The sequence below is a fragment of the Diabrotica undecimpunctata genome, chromosome 11 (genome assembly GCF_040954645.1).
Source record: "Diabrotica undecimpunctata isolate CICGRU chromosome 11, icDiaUnde3, whole genome shotgun sequence".
NCBI classification, from domain to species: Eukaryota; Metazoa; Arthropoda; class Insecta; order Coleoptera; family Chrysomelidae; genus Diabrotica; species Diabrotica undecimpunctata.
The window spans coordinates 26141321-26156122 of NC_092813.1; positions in this window are offsets into that span (position 1 = coordinate 26141321).

A 14802-nucleotide genomic window follows, 5' to 3' on the forward strand; every position below is an offset into this window, starting at 1 on the left:
AGAAAAATATAAGTGTTGTTTATGAACAACATAATGCAAATAAGGATATACTTAATATTTTGGAAATATTTAGGAAAAATGAAAATTTTAAAAAACAGTTCTTTGTTTTAGTGAAGCAAAGTGCTACACCACACTTTTCGCACAACACGTGTGTATATCCATTGCACTGTGAAAATTTGCATCTTATTTGTTTTTAGGACCATACAGGCCAATGGTGAATTTCATCTATTCGAACATCCTTTACTGGCATAACCTGTGTTGGGTCTTTTCTCTTTTTTATTTGTAGTACCTCCTCCGTTTCACTTGCTGAAAGTTTTCCCCTTTTTGCAATGGTGAATCGCTTTCCTGTCCTGCATAATGCTTTTGCCAGTTGTGTTCTAAACTGAGCGTGTGTGACTTTAGGCTTCGCGCCAGTTCTATGTTCAGCTGAATTCTTGTAAAGGATCCAACTGTTAGCAACGGTTAGATTTAGTAGATGGTAAAATATTTTAAAATACCATTGTTTAATCCTTAGAATAATTTTATTTCGTCCAATATTGCTGTCCAACAAATCAACTTCGTCCATAGGACGGTTGTATTCTTGTGCAAGATATGGACAACTTACTTATTTTGTTCTCTTTTCTTCTTATCATATCTCTTGGCACTAGTTTTAAAAACGTGTCTAATTTGTTATCTTTCCACACTAAGCTACTTATTTCGACACCATTGCAAGTACCAACAAACTCTACAATAGTTCCTCTTTTTTCATTTTTCATAGCCTTTTTATCCGGAAGCTTACAGTTCCTAAAATGTAAATACCTTGTTGAGAAATATATACATGGAGAGGTATAAAAGGGTAATAATTGTCAAAATAAAGCCTGTGACTCATATTCCTAGGAATAATTCGAGCCAATCCCACTAGAACATATGTAGTTGCTCCGAGATCAGGTTCAAAAGCAGGTCTCGTTTTTTGATCATTCTCTTGTCCTGTATATAGTTCTATACGATACGTATATTTAGAGCTACTGCATAAGACAAAAAATTTAAAAATCCCATTTATGTGGCTTGTTTGGTAGGTACTGCTTCATGTAGTGCCTAACTTTGGTAGAACAAATTTGCTCATCGAGGGACAGATATTGTTCCAATGGAATTCCGTTTGAAAATGCTTCATTGAGGTGGATAATTATTTGGTATGGATTGTCACAGGATAAGGCATTCTCGTTATTATTCAAACGTAAAAATTGTCTATTTTTTTCGTACCTGTTGACTTTTTATTTTCTCAAAGGCAATTCCTTCTGACCAATATGCCCTTGTATTGGGCAAATAAACAAGGAACATATATATTATAACTCCAATAAACTGCTTTATGTCACTTCGTGTAATATTCAGTGGTTTGTTAGGATTTTGCTGTATGGCATATAAATTCGACTTCTCCACAATTTTGTCTTAAAGACTATCTGTGAAGAATAAATTAAAATATTTATAGGGACTTTCTAGTTGTAGGATATGATTTTAAAGACTCTGGTTTCCTCTAAACTCTGGTTGCTGTTCAGTTCAAATTTTTTTTCTTTATATAATGTCTAAAAATCAAAAAACATCTAGTATTTTTGATGATAAGTTGATTGTATAATAAGTATACCTCTGAACTTGGAGTAAATCACCATCTATAATTGTTTAGTCTACTTACGCTGATTCATACTGCATTGTTAGTGAACACCGTTATGCACAAACTGATTCGTCTTTATTTGCTATTAAAATAAATGTTTATTTTTAGTATGTTGTTTTTGATGCAGTTAAGGACTAAATGTCAGGGTTAAATGTGATTCTATGTGTGTTGTCTAAACGTTGATCGTAGAGTGAATGAATAATCAATGTACATATCTTTCTCATTAATAGGTAACCTTTTAGAAATAACTGGTTTGGTTATAATTATCGCGATGACTAGACATCACAACCGCCCACTATGAGCTTTAAACTTAACGGCGTTTATTATGTATTGCTCATTTTTTCAATGAATAAGTCTAGATCGCTAAATTGCGGATGGGTTTTGTTAGCAAAAAAAGGAAACTAAATTAGTAACAAAGTATGTTAATATTTTATTAATGCACGAAAAGGGTCTGGAATTTCTTTGGAAAGAATTCTTTAATAGCTTTTCAAATAAGCAAACTTTCACAACTAGTAATTTTGTATTTCTAACTAAATTGTGTTTAATTCTCAATAAAGATAATAAATAGCAAAAAAATCCCCTGAAAACGTAGCTTCAGATCCATTTTTTAGCAAGAGTACCAGATTTCTTGATGGATTTTAATTAAAGGAACTTTTTTATGTAAAGGTGTCAGAGACAAATAGTGTTCTTTCTGATGTAAGAAAAGGAATAATAATAAGAAGAAGGAAGGAATATCATAGAAGTTAACGTTCAACAGGGGATCAGTGGATTTAGCAAACAAAGTAAATAAAATAAAAACACATTAAAACTTTTATAAAAAGAATCAGAATTTAACCTAACGAGATTTCCCAAATCCAATTATTGTTTTTATAATTTCATTTTTGGTTTGATACACTTAACACTATATCGTTCTGACATAACATAAAACTTTTTTAATTTATATAAGTGTATATTGTGGAAAATAATAACTTTGGTCGCTCCGAGCCAAACGAGTGTTTAAAAGTTTAACAAGCAACCATGAAATCGGCGAAACGTTTGTATTGAACAGAAAGTTTCACACAATCCTGGATTAGCCGTCGCGGCGCGTTGCGGCCAACAACTTCGATACAAAAGAGGTGTCGAGAATTTAGATTCGAGAATAATTTAACGTCTTTACTGTATTTTATCACGTTAAGATTTTATCCACAAGTGGCAGTAGACGCAAAAAAAGTAAAACTGAATAATTATATTTTAATTTTATATTTAAACAATATCACATAAACTAGAAGTAGAATATTCAGGGTTTTGAATATTAGATCCACAAGCAAAGTTATTAATTACTTCTTAAAACAAAAAACAAGTGATTTATGAATTTCGTTCTCTTGGACTGAACACAATGTCTTAAATATCAAGTTATAAATACAGATTTTGATACGTAAAGTGTGGTTTTATATTAATTTTAAAATGGATCGAAGTGATTTCATACATAGACTGCTATCTACCGGACTTAAGCTTATAAATAAAAATATAGAAACTATATATATATATATATATATATATATATATATATATATATATATATATTATATATATATATATATATATATATATATATACAGTGTGGCGCACTGAAAACGAAACAGGGGCATTTACTGGCAGATGATTCCTTTTTTGAAAAAACGCTCGGACCCGTCGATTTTGTTTTCGAGGGGGACACAAAATTGGCATAAAATGACTTTAACATTTGCAGCCCCTTAAGCGGGGGTGGCATCATCCCTAAAATCTTAAATGAAAAGGGGGGTCGAATGATCCATTATTTGAAAGGTCTTTCAACTCCCTTTATAATGATGTAAAATTCATGTACTCAATTCAGTAGTTTTGGAGATTTATTGATGTACCTATTAAAGTAGACTTTAATAGGTACATCAAATTAGTTTGTACTTCTTTCAGAAGAAATTTGAGTAAAAGCATTTTCTTGATAAGTAAATGCTTTTATTTACCACGCCCATGGTTTATTAATAATAAAAATAGCAATTGAAGTGTCCTTTGTGACAAAAAAAGTTGTTTCTTGAAGAAAGATAAGTAGAGAATGCCACGTACTTATTTTAAATAGGAAATAGTACATTAGTTTGCGATTGATTTGACCAATCTTTGTTGTTAAAATATCATTTATTGCTTTATACATAAATTAACCATGGTATATTCCACGGCAGAAAAGGTTGAAATTATTGAAATATTTTTCGGAAATAATCAGTGCGCTAATAGAACAGCACAAATTTTTAATGAGCGACATGAGAACAATAATGTGCACCGAAAATATGTTCTAGAACTTGTAGCTAAATTTCGGGAAACTGGATCAGTCGCCAATAAAAAACGTAATATTGAAAATCCTATAAGGAACGAAGCAACAGAAGTGGGGGTTTTAGGGCAAGTTATTGTAGATCCTACATTAAGTACCCGCAAATTGCAAACTTCGTGTGGTGTTAGTCGACGTACTATCCAACGGATTCTAAAGGCCCATAATTTTCATCCGTATAAAATTCACCTTGTACAAGAACTTAATGAAGACGATTTGGATAAGCGATTAGAATTTTGTGAAGTTATAAGTGAACGAATTACAAACGATGAACAATTTTTATTTAACATTTGCTTTTCCGACGAATGTTCCTTTTTTTTAAATGGCGAAGTAAATCGTCATAATTGTCGATATTGGTCGGACTCTAATCCCAGAATTTACCATGAGGTACACACACAGCAGCCACAAAAATTAAATGTTTGGGCTGGCATTTTTGGCGATCATTTGGTTGGTCCTTTTTTCTTACCTGGAAATTTGACTGGTGAAATGTATTTGGAATTACTGCAAAATGCCATAGATCTTGCGCTAACAGATATAATTGAAAATCAGAATGATGGTCGATACGTTGAGAATATGTTGATGTTCCAACAGGATGGTGCCCCACCACATTACGCATTAAGAGCTTGGCATTATTTAGATCAGACCTTTCCAGATCAATGGATTGGTAGAAGAGGTGCCGTTGAATGGCCCCCAAGATCGCCAGATTTATCACCTTTGGATTTCTTTGTGTGGGGTTACTTAAAAAGCAAAATCTATGCTACTCAGCCAACATCCTTAGAAGATTTACAACAAAGAATTGTGAATGAGTGCCATCAAATTACTCCTCAAATATTGCAAAATGTCCGGCAACGTTTTCAGCAAAATCTTTATTATTGCATGGAAAGTAATGGTGGTCATTTTCAACATTTACTCGGCTGACAGGTCAGTTCATTCTTTATTTTTTAACAACTTTGCTGCTATGTATTGATCTCCTCTTACGATGATGTATTTAAACTTTAAATCAATAAATCTCCAAAACCACTGAATTGAAGTACATGAATTTTACATCATTATAAAGGGAGTTGAGACACCTTTTAAATGATGGATCAGTCGACCCACCTTTCCATTTAAGATTTTAGGGATGGTGCCACCCCCGCTTAGGGGGCTGCAAATGTTAATGTGATTTTATGCCAATTTTGTTTCCCCCTCGATAACAAAATCGACGGGTCCAAGCGTTTTTTTTAAAAAGAAATCATCTGCCAGTAAATGCATTTGTTTCGTTTTCGGTGCGCCACCCTGTATATATATATATATATATATATATATATATATATATATATATATATATATATATATTCTTTTTTCTTATTATATATATATATATATATATATATATATATATTATTGTGATATTTAAAGTCTTGCCTAGCTCTTGCTTAAAGCCTAATCAAAATATTTATATCCTTTCTAAATTACGTGTAAAAATTGTGTTATCAATAAAAGAAAAAAACTGCAGAAAACAAAAATATCTCTCTCTGATGATGAGTGGTCCAAATCCTTGTTCCTTGTAGAATGTATTATCTCCTCTCAACCGCTCCCTATGTAATCAGCAATCTTACAACAGATTGTTGCAAGTATATCGTCCTTAATGATCTCCTTCAAAAGCAACAATCATTCAAATTATGATAGCCTTTCTCCTCTCGATAAACTGAATCTCTCGTTGGCCCGAGTGAAAAATGACTCTTGGAATATCTTCTCTTTACGATAAACTGAATCTCTCGTTGGCCTGAACAGTGACTCTTGGAATATAAGTAGGAAAATATGACTTACAATATTTTGCTGCTTCAGCTTCTGTCAGATACACTAATTCCACAAAAACTCACTAACATTCAACACTACTGCTTGCTACTTCTTGGGAACCACCAGAGAACAATCACTGTTCGTCTTACAGACTTGGAAAACCAACTGATTATCTTTTCTCTCTCCTCAATCTCGCTAAACTTTTTCCTACATACTTATCCCACCTTTTTCAATCTCCGCCAATCAAAACTCGTCACAATTCCCCCATTTTTTCATTTCGATAACAAACAAATTTTTACCTATAATTATAAAATTTCCTAAAACTTATTTACAAATAATATTTTCTATAATTCTTAAAAACTAACAAAAACCTCTTTCTAAAATCTCTTCTATTTGTCTCTAATCACTGCATTAATGTGGTTCAATTGTCTTTGGATTTCACTTAAAATTATGCGGGTCACTCAAGTATAACAAAGAAATAATTTATGCAAAGCTTACATTTTGTTTAGTACAGGTAATCCAAGAATTTAATAACTTTCCTTCTTCGAAATGTTTGTTGGATATTATCCTACTTATCTGAATTATTTTAATGTTTTTGAACTTTGAAATATTTTTAAACAAACCAATATTTTTCTCGATTTTACATATCATAACAATATATATATATATATATATATATATATATATATATATATATATATATATATATATATATATATATATATATAAGAAATACTGGATATTATTGACTGTCGATATAAACAAACAACACAGTTTATTCGGTCTGCAGTCAGTAGGTTTGGGCGGGATGTTATAGATATGTAGATGATTTGATCTTATCGGTCCCTGAAAACAAAGTAACTGATGTTCTAAACACTTTTAACGCACAGTGTGAACACTTAAAGTTTACGGTTGAGAGAGAAGCTGATAATATGATTCCGTTTTTAGGCATGCTTATACATCGTGGCAGTGATGGCATGCTAAGGACGGAGTGGTATCGTAAACCTTGTTTTAGTAACCGTTTCATAAACTTTTATTCTCAACATCCATCTAAGATGAAAACAAATTTGGTTTTGGCCCTTAAAACTAGGGTTATCAACTTATTACACATGGAATTCAGGGACAAGGGACTAAAAAAGTTGAGATCTATACTACAAGAGAACTCCTATCCTACAGGGCTTTTGAATAAACTCATTTTTGGTTAAATGAAATCGTAGGCTTCCACGGCCAGAGTCAGAATTATAGTTTATTCGTCTTCCGGGTTTGGACCGTGTCATTTGTGAGTGACCCAAAATGAGATGAACCCACTTTTGGGTCACTCACAAATGACACGGTCCAAACCCGGAAGACGAATAAACTATAATTCATTTTTGGTTCTCCTTTTCCTTTGCAATTTTCTGTCAACCAAAATTTTCATAATAATGAGGTGAATGAGGTTCGACAACTGACACAGACATTGACACAGAACACATCAGAGCTAGCACAATCTAAAATAACATATGGTTGCCTACCCTATATTCCAGTTCGCACACCTAAGCTATTGAACATTTTCAAAAATGTTAGTGGCTTAAAAATTGCAACTAAGAATGTGAAAACGGTATCGAAGTTGAACACAAAGACAAAGGATCCTTTCACATTACAGGAGTCATCTATACGTGTATAAAATGTTGTTTATTCTATACCGTGTGCCAATTGTTAAAACGTGTATATCAGAGAATCATCTCGTAATTTTCACAATAGAGTAATATCACATCGCAGCGACATAAACACCAAAAAGATAAACGCATGTGCGCTCACAGAACATGCATTAACTTTAAAACATGAATTTAATTTCGAAGATTCCTGTATTTTGGCAAAGGAAAAAAACCATTCAAAACGTGTTTTCTCGGAAATGTGTTTCATAAAATCTAATCTTTTTCTTCTTCTTTTGGCATCATAACCCTGGATGGGTCTTTGCCTATCTGGCTATGTCCTTCCATTCAGATCTCTCTTGTGCCCTTCTTCTCCATTGTCTTATGTTCATTGTTTTCAGGTCGTCTTCCACTTCATCCAACCATCTCATTCTGGGCCTTCCTTTTTTTCGCCTTCCTATGGGCTTCCATTGTAACATTTTCTTTGTTGTTTTTGCATCGTTTTGTCTCTGCACATGTCCCAGCCATGACAGTCTTTGACTTTTCACAAATCTTACAATGTCATAACCTTCATTTAACCCATTAACCTCGTCGTTTCTCCTGATTCTCCATGTGCCATCTTTCTCTTGTACCGGGTCATATACTTTCGTCAGTATTTTTCTCTCGAATGTCCTGAGTTGGGCTTCATCTTTTTTCGTCATTACCCAAGTTTCACATCCATAGGTTACTACGGGTCTAATCAGTGTTCTGTAGATAGTCATTTTGGTTCTTTTGTCTAATAATTTCGATGTCATCAATCTTTTATTAGCATAGTATGTACGATTCCCGCTGGAAATACGTGCATTAATTTCGCTACTTACGGAGTTCTTCTGATTGATTTCTGTGCCGAGATATGTAAAGGCATCCCCTCGTTCGATAGTATAGTTGTCTATTGTGATATTATTTTCATTGTCAGTTATTCTTTTGACTGTCATATACTTCGTTTTTGCTTCGTTTATTTTGAGACCTCTTTTTCTTGCTTCAGGATCAATTTGTTTAAACACTTCTAATACGTCTTGTATAAATAAAAAGTCAGACATACTTAGATAAATTGAGCAGTATTTATTGTTACTTACTGACAAAACATCAAAAATAAAATAAATATTTACTTTTACATATACACACCATAATACACCTGCATACAAAACATGTTGCATACTATCAAGACTCCTAATTACCTTTTAATCACACTATTTTTGTTTTTTTTTCTGTTCTCTATGGATCAGTCAAAACACACAATTGAAAGATGTCACTAACAAAATTTTAACTTTCTAACTAAATTTTAAAATGTATTTTGTCCATTATTTTACATGTTATATTTTACATGTGTGTTTTTAATGTTGAATGTAGCTTCACACAAATAATCTCAACGACTAGTAAGTTGTAATGACAATTTGAGATATGTTGTAAATATTTACACTTTCTTCTAACTACAGTGTCTTAAAGAAGGAATAAAAGAATTCCGAAAGCTCGACCAAAAGTCAAAAGAGTGTTTCTATAACATCCCGGCCAAACCTACTGACTGCAGCCCTAATAAACTGTGTTGTTTGTATATATATATATATATATATATATATATATATATATATATATATATATATATATATATATATATATATATATATATATATACTTCAACTTATATGAATTAACGTATACATTATCACCTTCGGCGTTTTTGGCTTAAATTGTATGTAAAACGGTAAAAATATTTAAAAAAAAGCATTAACCCATCTTTTACTATTGGTGGGTTAACGCACCAGTAATACAAGGAAATGTTTGTACCTTTTCAAAATTTTTTGTACCCTAAACACAACTGGCGCGTTAGCTCACCACTTTCTAGATTATGTATTTTTATAACAATTTCATAAAAGACCAGTGTCAACTGTTTGTCGCCACTATCAGTATTTTGGATTTGACCTTGAAGGGTCTAAAGTATTGGAATGTTGTGTTTTTGTTAATCTTGTTAGAAACGCCGTTGAGTTTTATATGTTTGTTAGTTGGTTACAATAATTGTTCCATTTCTTACACAACAACAACTTGCAGCTGCTTTAGAGGAGGTAGTTGATGAGCTGGAAAATTATGGTACGTATTTGTATTTCACATTGCCTTGATATGCATACTACATTATATGTAATTTTTAGGTGAAATAGATATTGTTTAAATTCCGCCAGACGTGAATGAATTAACTGATGAGGATAATATTCCAGACCCAGAGGGAATTGCAGACACTTGTCTCCAGGGTAGCAGAAGTAAGTAGCAGGTTTGGGCTTGATTTTAACATCATAAAAATCAAATACATGGTTATAAGCAAAAATAGGATACCACCTGGTCAATTACTAGTTAACCAACAACCTATAAAACAAATCACCAACTTTTGTTATCTGGATGCAAACTTAAATGACCAGTGGCACCAATCGACGGAAATTAAGATAAGGATCGAGAAGGCAAGATCAGCTTTCGTCAAAATGAAAAAAATCTTTAACAGCCACGATATAAAATTGGAAATAAAAGTTCGTTTACATAAAATGCTACGTATTCTCCGTTCTTTTATATGGCGTGGAGTCATGGACCTTAACTAAAGCATCACTGAAGAGAATCGAAGTATTTGAGATGTAGTGGTATAGACGCACGTTGAGGATTTCTTGGATAGACAGAGTTACCAACGAAGAAGTACTACATAGAATGGGTAAAGAGCGCGAACTAGTCATAACCATAAAACGTTGCAAACTAAAATACCTGGGCCATATAATGCGCAATAAACAACGATACAACCTACTTCGGACCATACTTCAAGGTAAAGTGCATGGGAAAAGAGGTCCAGGACGAAGAAGAATATCCTGGCTGCATAACCGGCGAAAATGGTTTAACTTAACCACTACCGGACTTTTCAGGGCAGCAGTCAACAAAGTCAGAATAGCCATGTTAGTGTCCAATATCCGTAACGGATAGGCACCATAAGAAGAAGAAGAGGGAATTGGAAATTAATTTACGGGCCACAATAAAGATATTGCCGGCACATTTAATATCCACACTAAGGAGGAAGATTTACATGATGTAGTAAACGATCTGCGTTTCGTAGCGAAATCTCCGACTGAGAAATCCTTGCATACAAAAAGTAAATCTAGAAGTCAGAAATAAAAAAAATCTGAAAGAGAGTCCCAAGTAATGAATCTCTGAAGGCTTTGGAAGGATTGACACCATTAGAAATTTTCTTGTTATTTTTTGACTTAGATATGCAAAATATGATTGTTTAATATTCTTTACATTTTGCTCGTACCAATAACAGTCATAATTTTAGTCTAACTAGAAAAGACTTTATAAGTCGTAACAACATAAAATGCAAATAACATAAAACGTTATTTGCATTTAAGCGATAGTGGACAGCTTGATACAAGTGATAAGTTTTGTAAATTGCGCCCATTTTTTGACAAAACCAATAAGAAATTCAGGCAATTTGGTGTGTTCTCACACAACATATCTATAGATGAAGAAATAGTTCCATACTTTGGACGGCACTCGTGTAAGATGTTTATAAAAGGCAAGCCAGTAAGGTTCGGTTTTAATCTTTAATGTATTTGGTCAAGTGAAGGATGTATTTACAAGTTTGTGTCCTATCAAGATGTATCTACTGAGCCAGTGGACAAAAAAAAACATTGGGTACTAGAGATGTTCTGGATTTATTATCAATGATTAAAAATAAGAATAATCACAACATATTTTTCGACAATTTTTTCTCATCCTATGGCTTATTTCGAACACTGAAAGAACAATGGTTTTTTTGCAACAGGGACTATAAGAGCAGATAGAACAGAAGGGTTTCCCCTAGAGTGTACAAACCTTATAAAAAAGCTCAAAGGTGGTTATGTTTACTTAAGGTGGTTCGCAGAATACCCGCATTTCTTTAATACGTTCGATAATTCAATAAGTTCATTTATTAGCACCCAATGCCACATTGAACCATTGTCCACTACAAGGAGATACAGACGACCATAAAAAATAATATTAGTGTGCCATAGCCTGCAGTTATTTACAGTTAAATTATATTTATGCGCATCATTGATTGGATATCTATTTAGCGTATTCTAAACTCCAACCAACTACACATTCTTAAGTAGAATTAGCTTTAATATGCAAATACCCGTTGAACGATACATAATTTTCTAAGTTCTATATATAATAATTCACACAATAACACAGATTCACGTTTTTTTTCTGTTACTTCTAGCTTAATGCGTAAGAGAGATTATCTAAATTTCTTGGTACCTCAGCAATATTGTTTGTACAGGTACAATTTTAGAAAGCACGATCCCAGTATTTTCAAAATTTTGTAAAATCCTTTGAATTGTTGAATGACTTGGAATTGGTTTATTGCGATATCTTACGCTAAAGAAAGAACTGACAATTCGCGCACTATTGCCTGAATAAAACATTTTTATTATTGCTACTTTCTCCTCAACTGAATACATTTTTAATCGACTTTATTGTTTTTTAAACAATAAATCACAAAATAGAAATTTTGGCAATTCAAATATTTTCAAATATCAGACACATCAATATAACCAAACGCAACATATCATACACATTTTTGCACAGCGTGTGACCTGACTGTAAGGGGTGGCCTGAAAAATGTATTATATTCTTGCAAAATTTTGGAATACGTTTAATTCGTAGAACAATTTTAACATTGATTTCCGATACATATTTCAATCCTCTACAAATAGTTTTTCTTGACTTTTGGCGTAAAATAATTAGGGAAGCAGGAATTCAACAATTTAGAATGTTCCATTTCCTATAGTCCATTTGACGATTCACCACTCTGTATATACAGAGTGGATTAAAAGTCTGAAAACGCCTAATTATCTCTTAAATGAAGGGTCCAAATTGTACAAGAACTAAGATACGCCTACTCTGTAATATAGGGATTTTAAATGTGATGCTTGCAATGTTGCCAGGTTTAAGGTTTTTCTGATATCATTAGTCACTTTGGTTTTCTATATAAAATACTCTGTAGATTGTATTATTACTGGAATTCCTACTTCAATACGATTTCAACAATATCTAACAATTGGTATTTTGTCTGGTTGTGAAGGTCTTAAATAAATAAAACTTCTTAGTGTCAAAGAGTTTTGAAGTAATTCAGCAAAGTTAGAGTTCTGTGATTTTGACAATAATTTTTAAAACTAACAATAACTTGACGTGTATTGGAAAGCTTTGTAAAATAAATTGTATTAATAACTAAAGCGGATAGTTATTGTATGTGTTACTATAAAGAAAGTTTTTAATAAAAAGAGCGAATTATAAAGTTCCTCTCCCAAACCATTTTTCTATCCATAAGACGACGGTACAAAAAATTGTAAAGCGCTTTGAGGAAACTGAACGAATAAAAGGTGGCATTGGAACAGATAGATCATGAACTGTTATACATTACAATAAAATTTTAGATATTGTTCTGAAGCTAATTTCTTGTGACATTTTAAAGTAATTATTATTTAAAAGGAATAAGCAACAATTAACGGTTAAATTAAATTTATTAACGTTTCAATTTTCATTTCGAAAATCGTTCTTAAAACACAAACATTAGTTTTGAGAAAGGTTTCTATTTTGAGAACGATTTCCGAAGTTGAAATTGAAACGTTAATAAATTTACTTTAACCTTTAATTGTGGCTTATTCCCATTTAAATTATAAAAACTTTAAATTGAATGCAGAGTTTCGACAAAAATTCACATATATCCTTACGCAAAACTACACAAATACATGATGTAGGTCATTCTTCAGACTTACGTGTTTTACATAAGAATTAATTTAAACCCTACAAAATCCAGTTGTTGCAAGAAATAAATGAAGTTGACTACGACTGAAGACTACATTTTAATGGTGTAATAAGAATGACGAGAACTTCAGTAAAAATGTTTTTCCGACGAAGCAATATTTACACTCTGTGGGAATGTAAATCAGGCAAATTTAAAATATTGAAGTTAGGTAAATCCACAGTGGATACGTGAAAACAATACTCAAAGACCACCAAAACTGAATGTATGATCGGAAATAGTAGGTACTCAGATAATTGGGTCATTTTTTATATAAGAAAATTTAAATAATTATGAACTGCTATTTAGTACTGAAATTGTATGTGCCCTGAAAAATAAGTTTGGAGCCAATTTTATTGAGATGCGGTTTGAAGAAAATAAAGCTCTAGCTTATTTAGGTGTAAATGTTCGGCGTTCTTTAGATCAGGCAATTTCCGGATCTTTTCTCGTTCACTCGTTTTTATCCTAAAGATTATTTTTATTTGGCATAGTTTAAAAGTAAAATCCATAAAACTAAACCAGCAAGTGTTGCAAAGCTAAGGCAAAGAATTATCGAAGAATCCATATTAAATTCTTGAAAAACATGAAGAAATGTATTGGATGCATTCTAGCATCGGTTAGGATACTCTAAGCTGGTTTTTGAGTTTTAAAGTGCAAAAACCATCATCAGCAAGTGCAAGAGCCCTTACTGATAATGCGCTGACCAATAGGGTTAACTTGGTATGTATATCGAGGTACACAGACATGGAGGGATACGAACGGGCTGACGCCCTGGCAATACAGGGACTCAAACCTGTGATTGGAGGGCCCTTTAGTACTAGTCAGGTCTGTGTCTGAAGGGCTCACAATTGGGCCCTGCTCCGATCTACAATAACCATAACCATAACCATACGTTCAATAATATCGAAGATGCTGTGTAGTGCAATTTTGGGAGTCGCCTAGTTTGTTTTTGCTATCTTAATACCTATATTTGCTATATCCTATGTCGCAAATTAAGATTCGATCAGTTGTTTATTTTGTATTTAACCAGAGGCCTTCTTTAAGACAATAAATCAAAACTTGTCTTATAGGTAGTAAATTTATTTTTATGCATAGTGACCTATAATATCTGGTTTGTAACTCTACACTGTTTGTGTAGTTGTTTATTTTATTTTCAGACAGAGGCCTTCTTAAAGTCAATAAATCAAAATTTTTTGACTTTAATAGGTTTTTAGTAGATTTATTTTCATCCGTAGTGCCTATATATCGTATGTAATTATACGTTTATTAATAACCAAGATACTGTGCAGTGTCTTTTTGGTAATCGCCTTGTTTGTTTTTATCTTAATATAATTTTATCCCCTCCTCTTTCATTTAATGTACCACATGCTGCAATAGGACCAATAACAACGGAGATCTAACGTAATGCCTCTTTGACATTGCCGGTACGTTTGTTTTTGCCTCAATTGTACTAGCTACCTTTTTCTCTTTCCGACAAGACCTTACATGTCACGATCCGTAGAACCGTTCTCGAGCTGTGCCACTTTGCGAACAATTTACGTATTGATGACGGTCGTAAAAA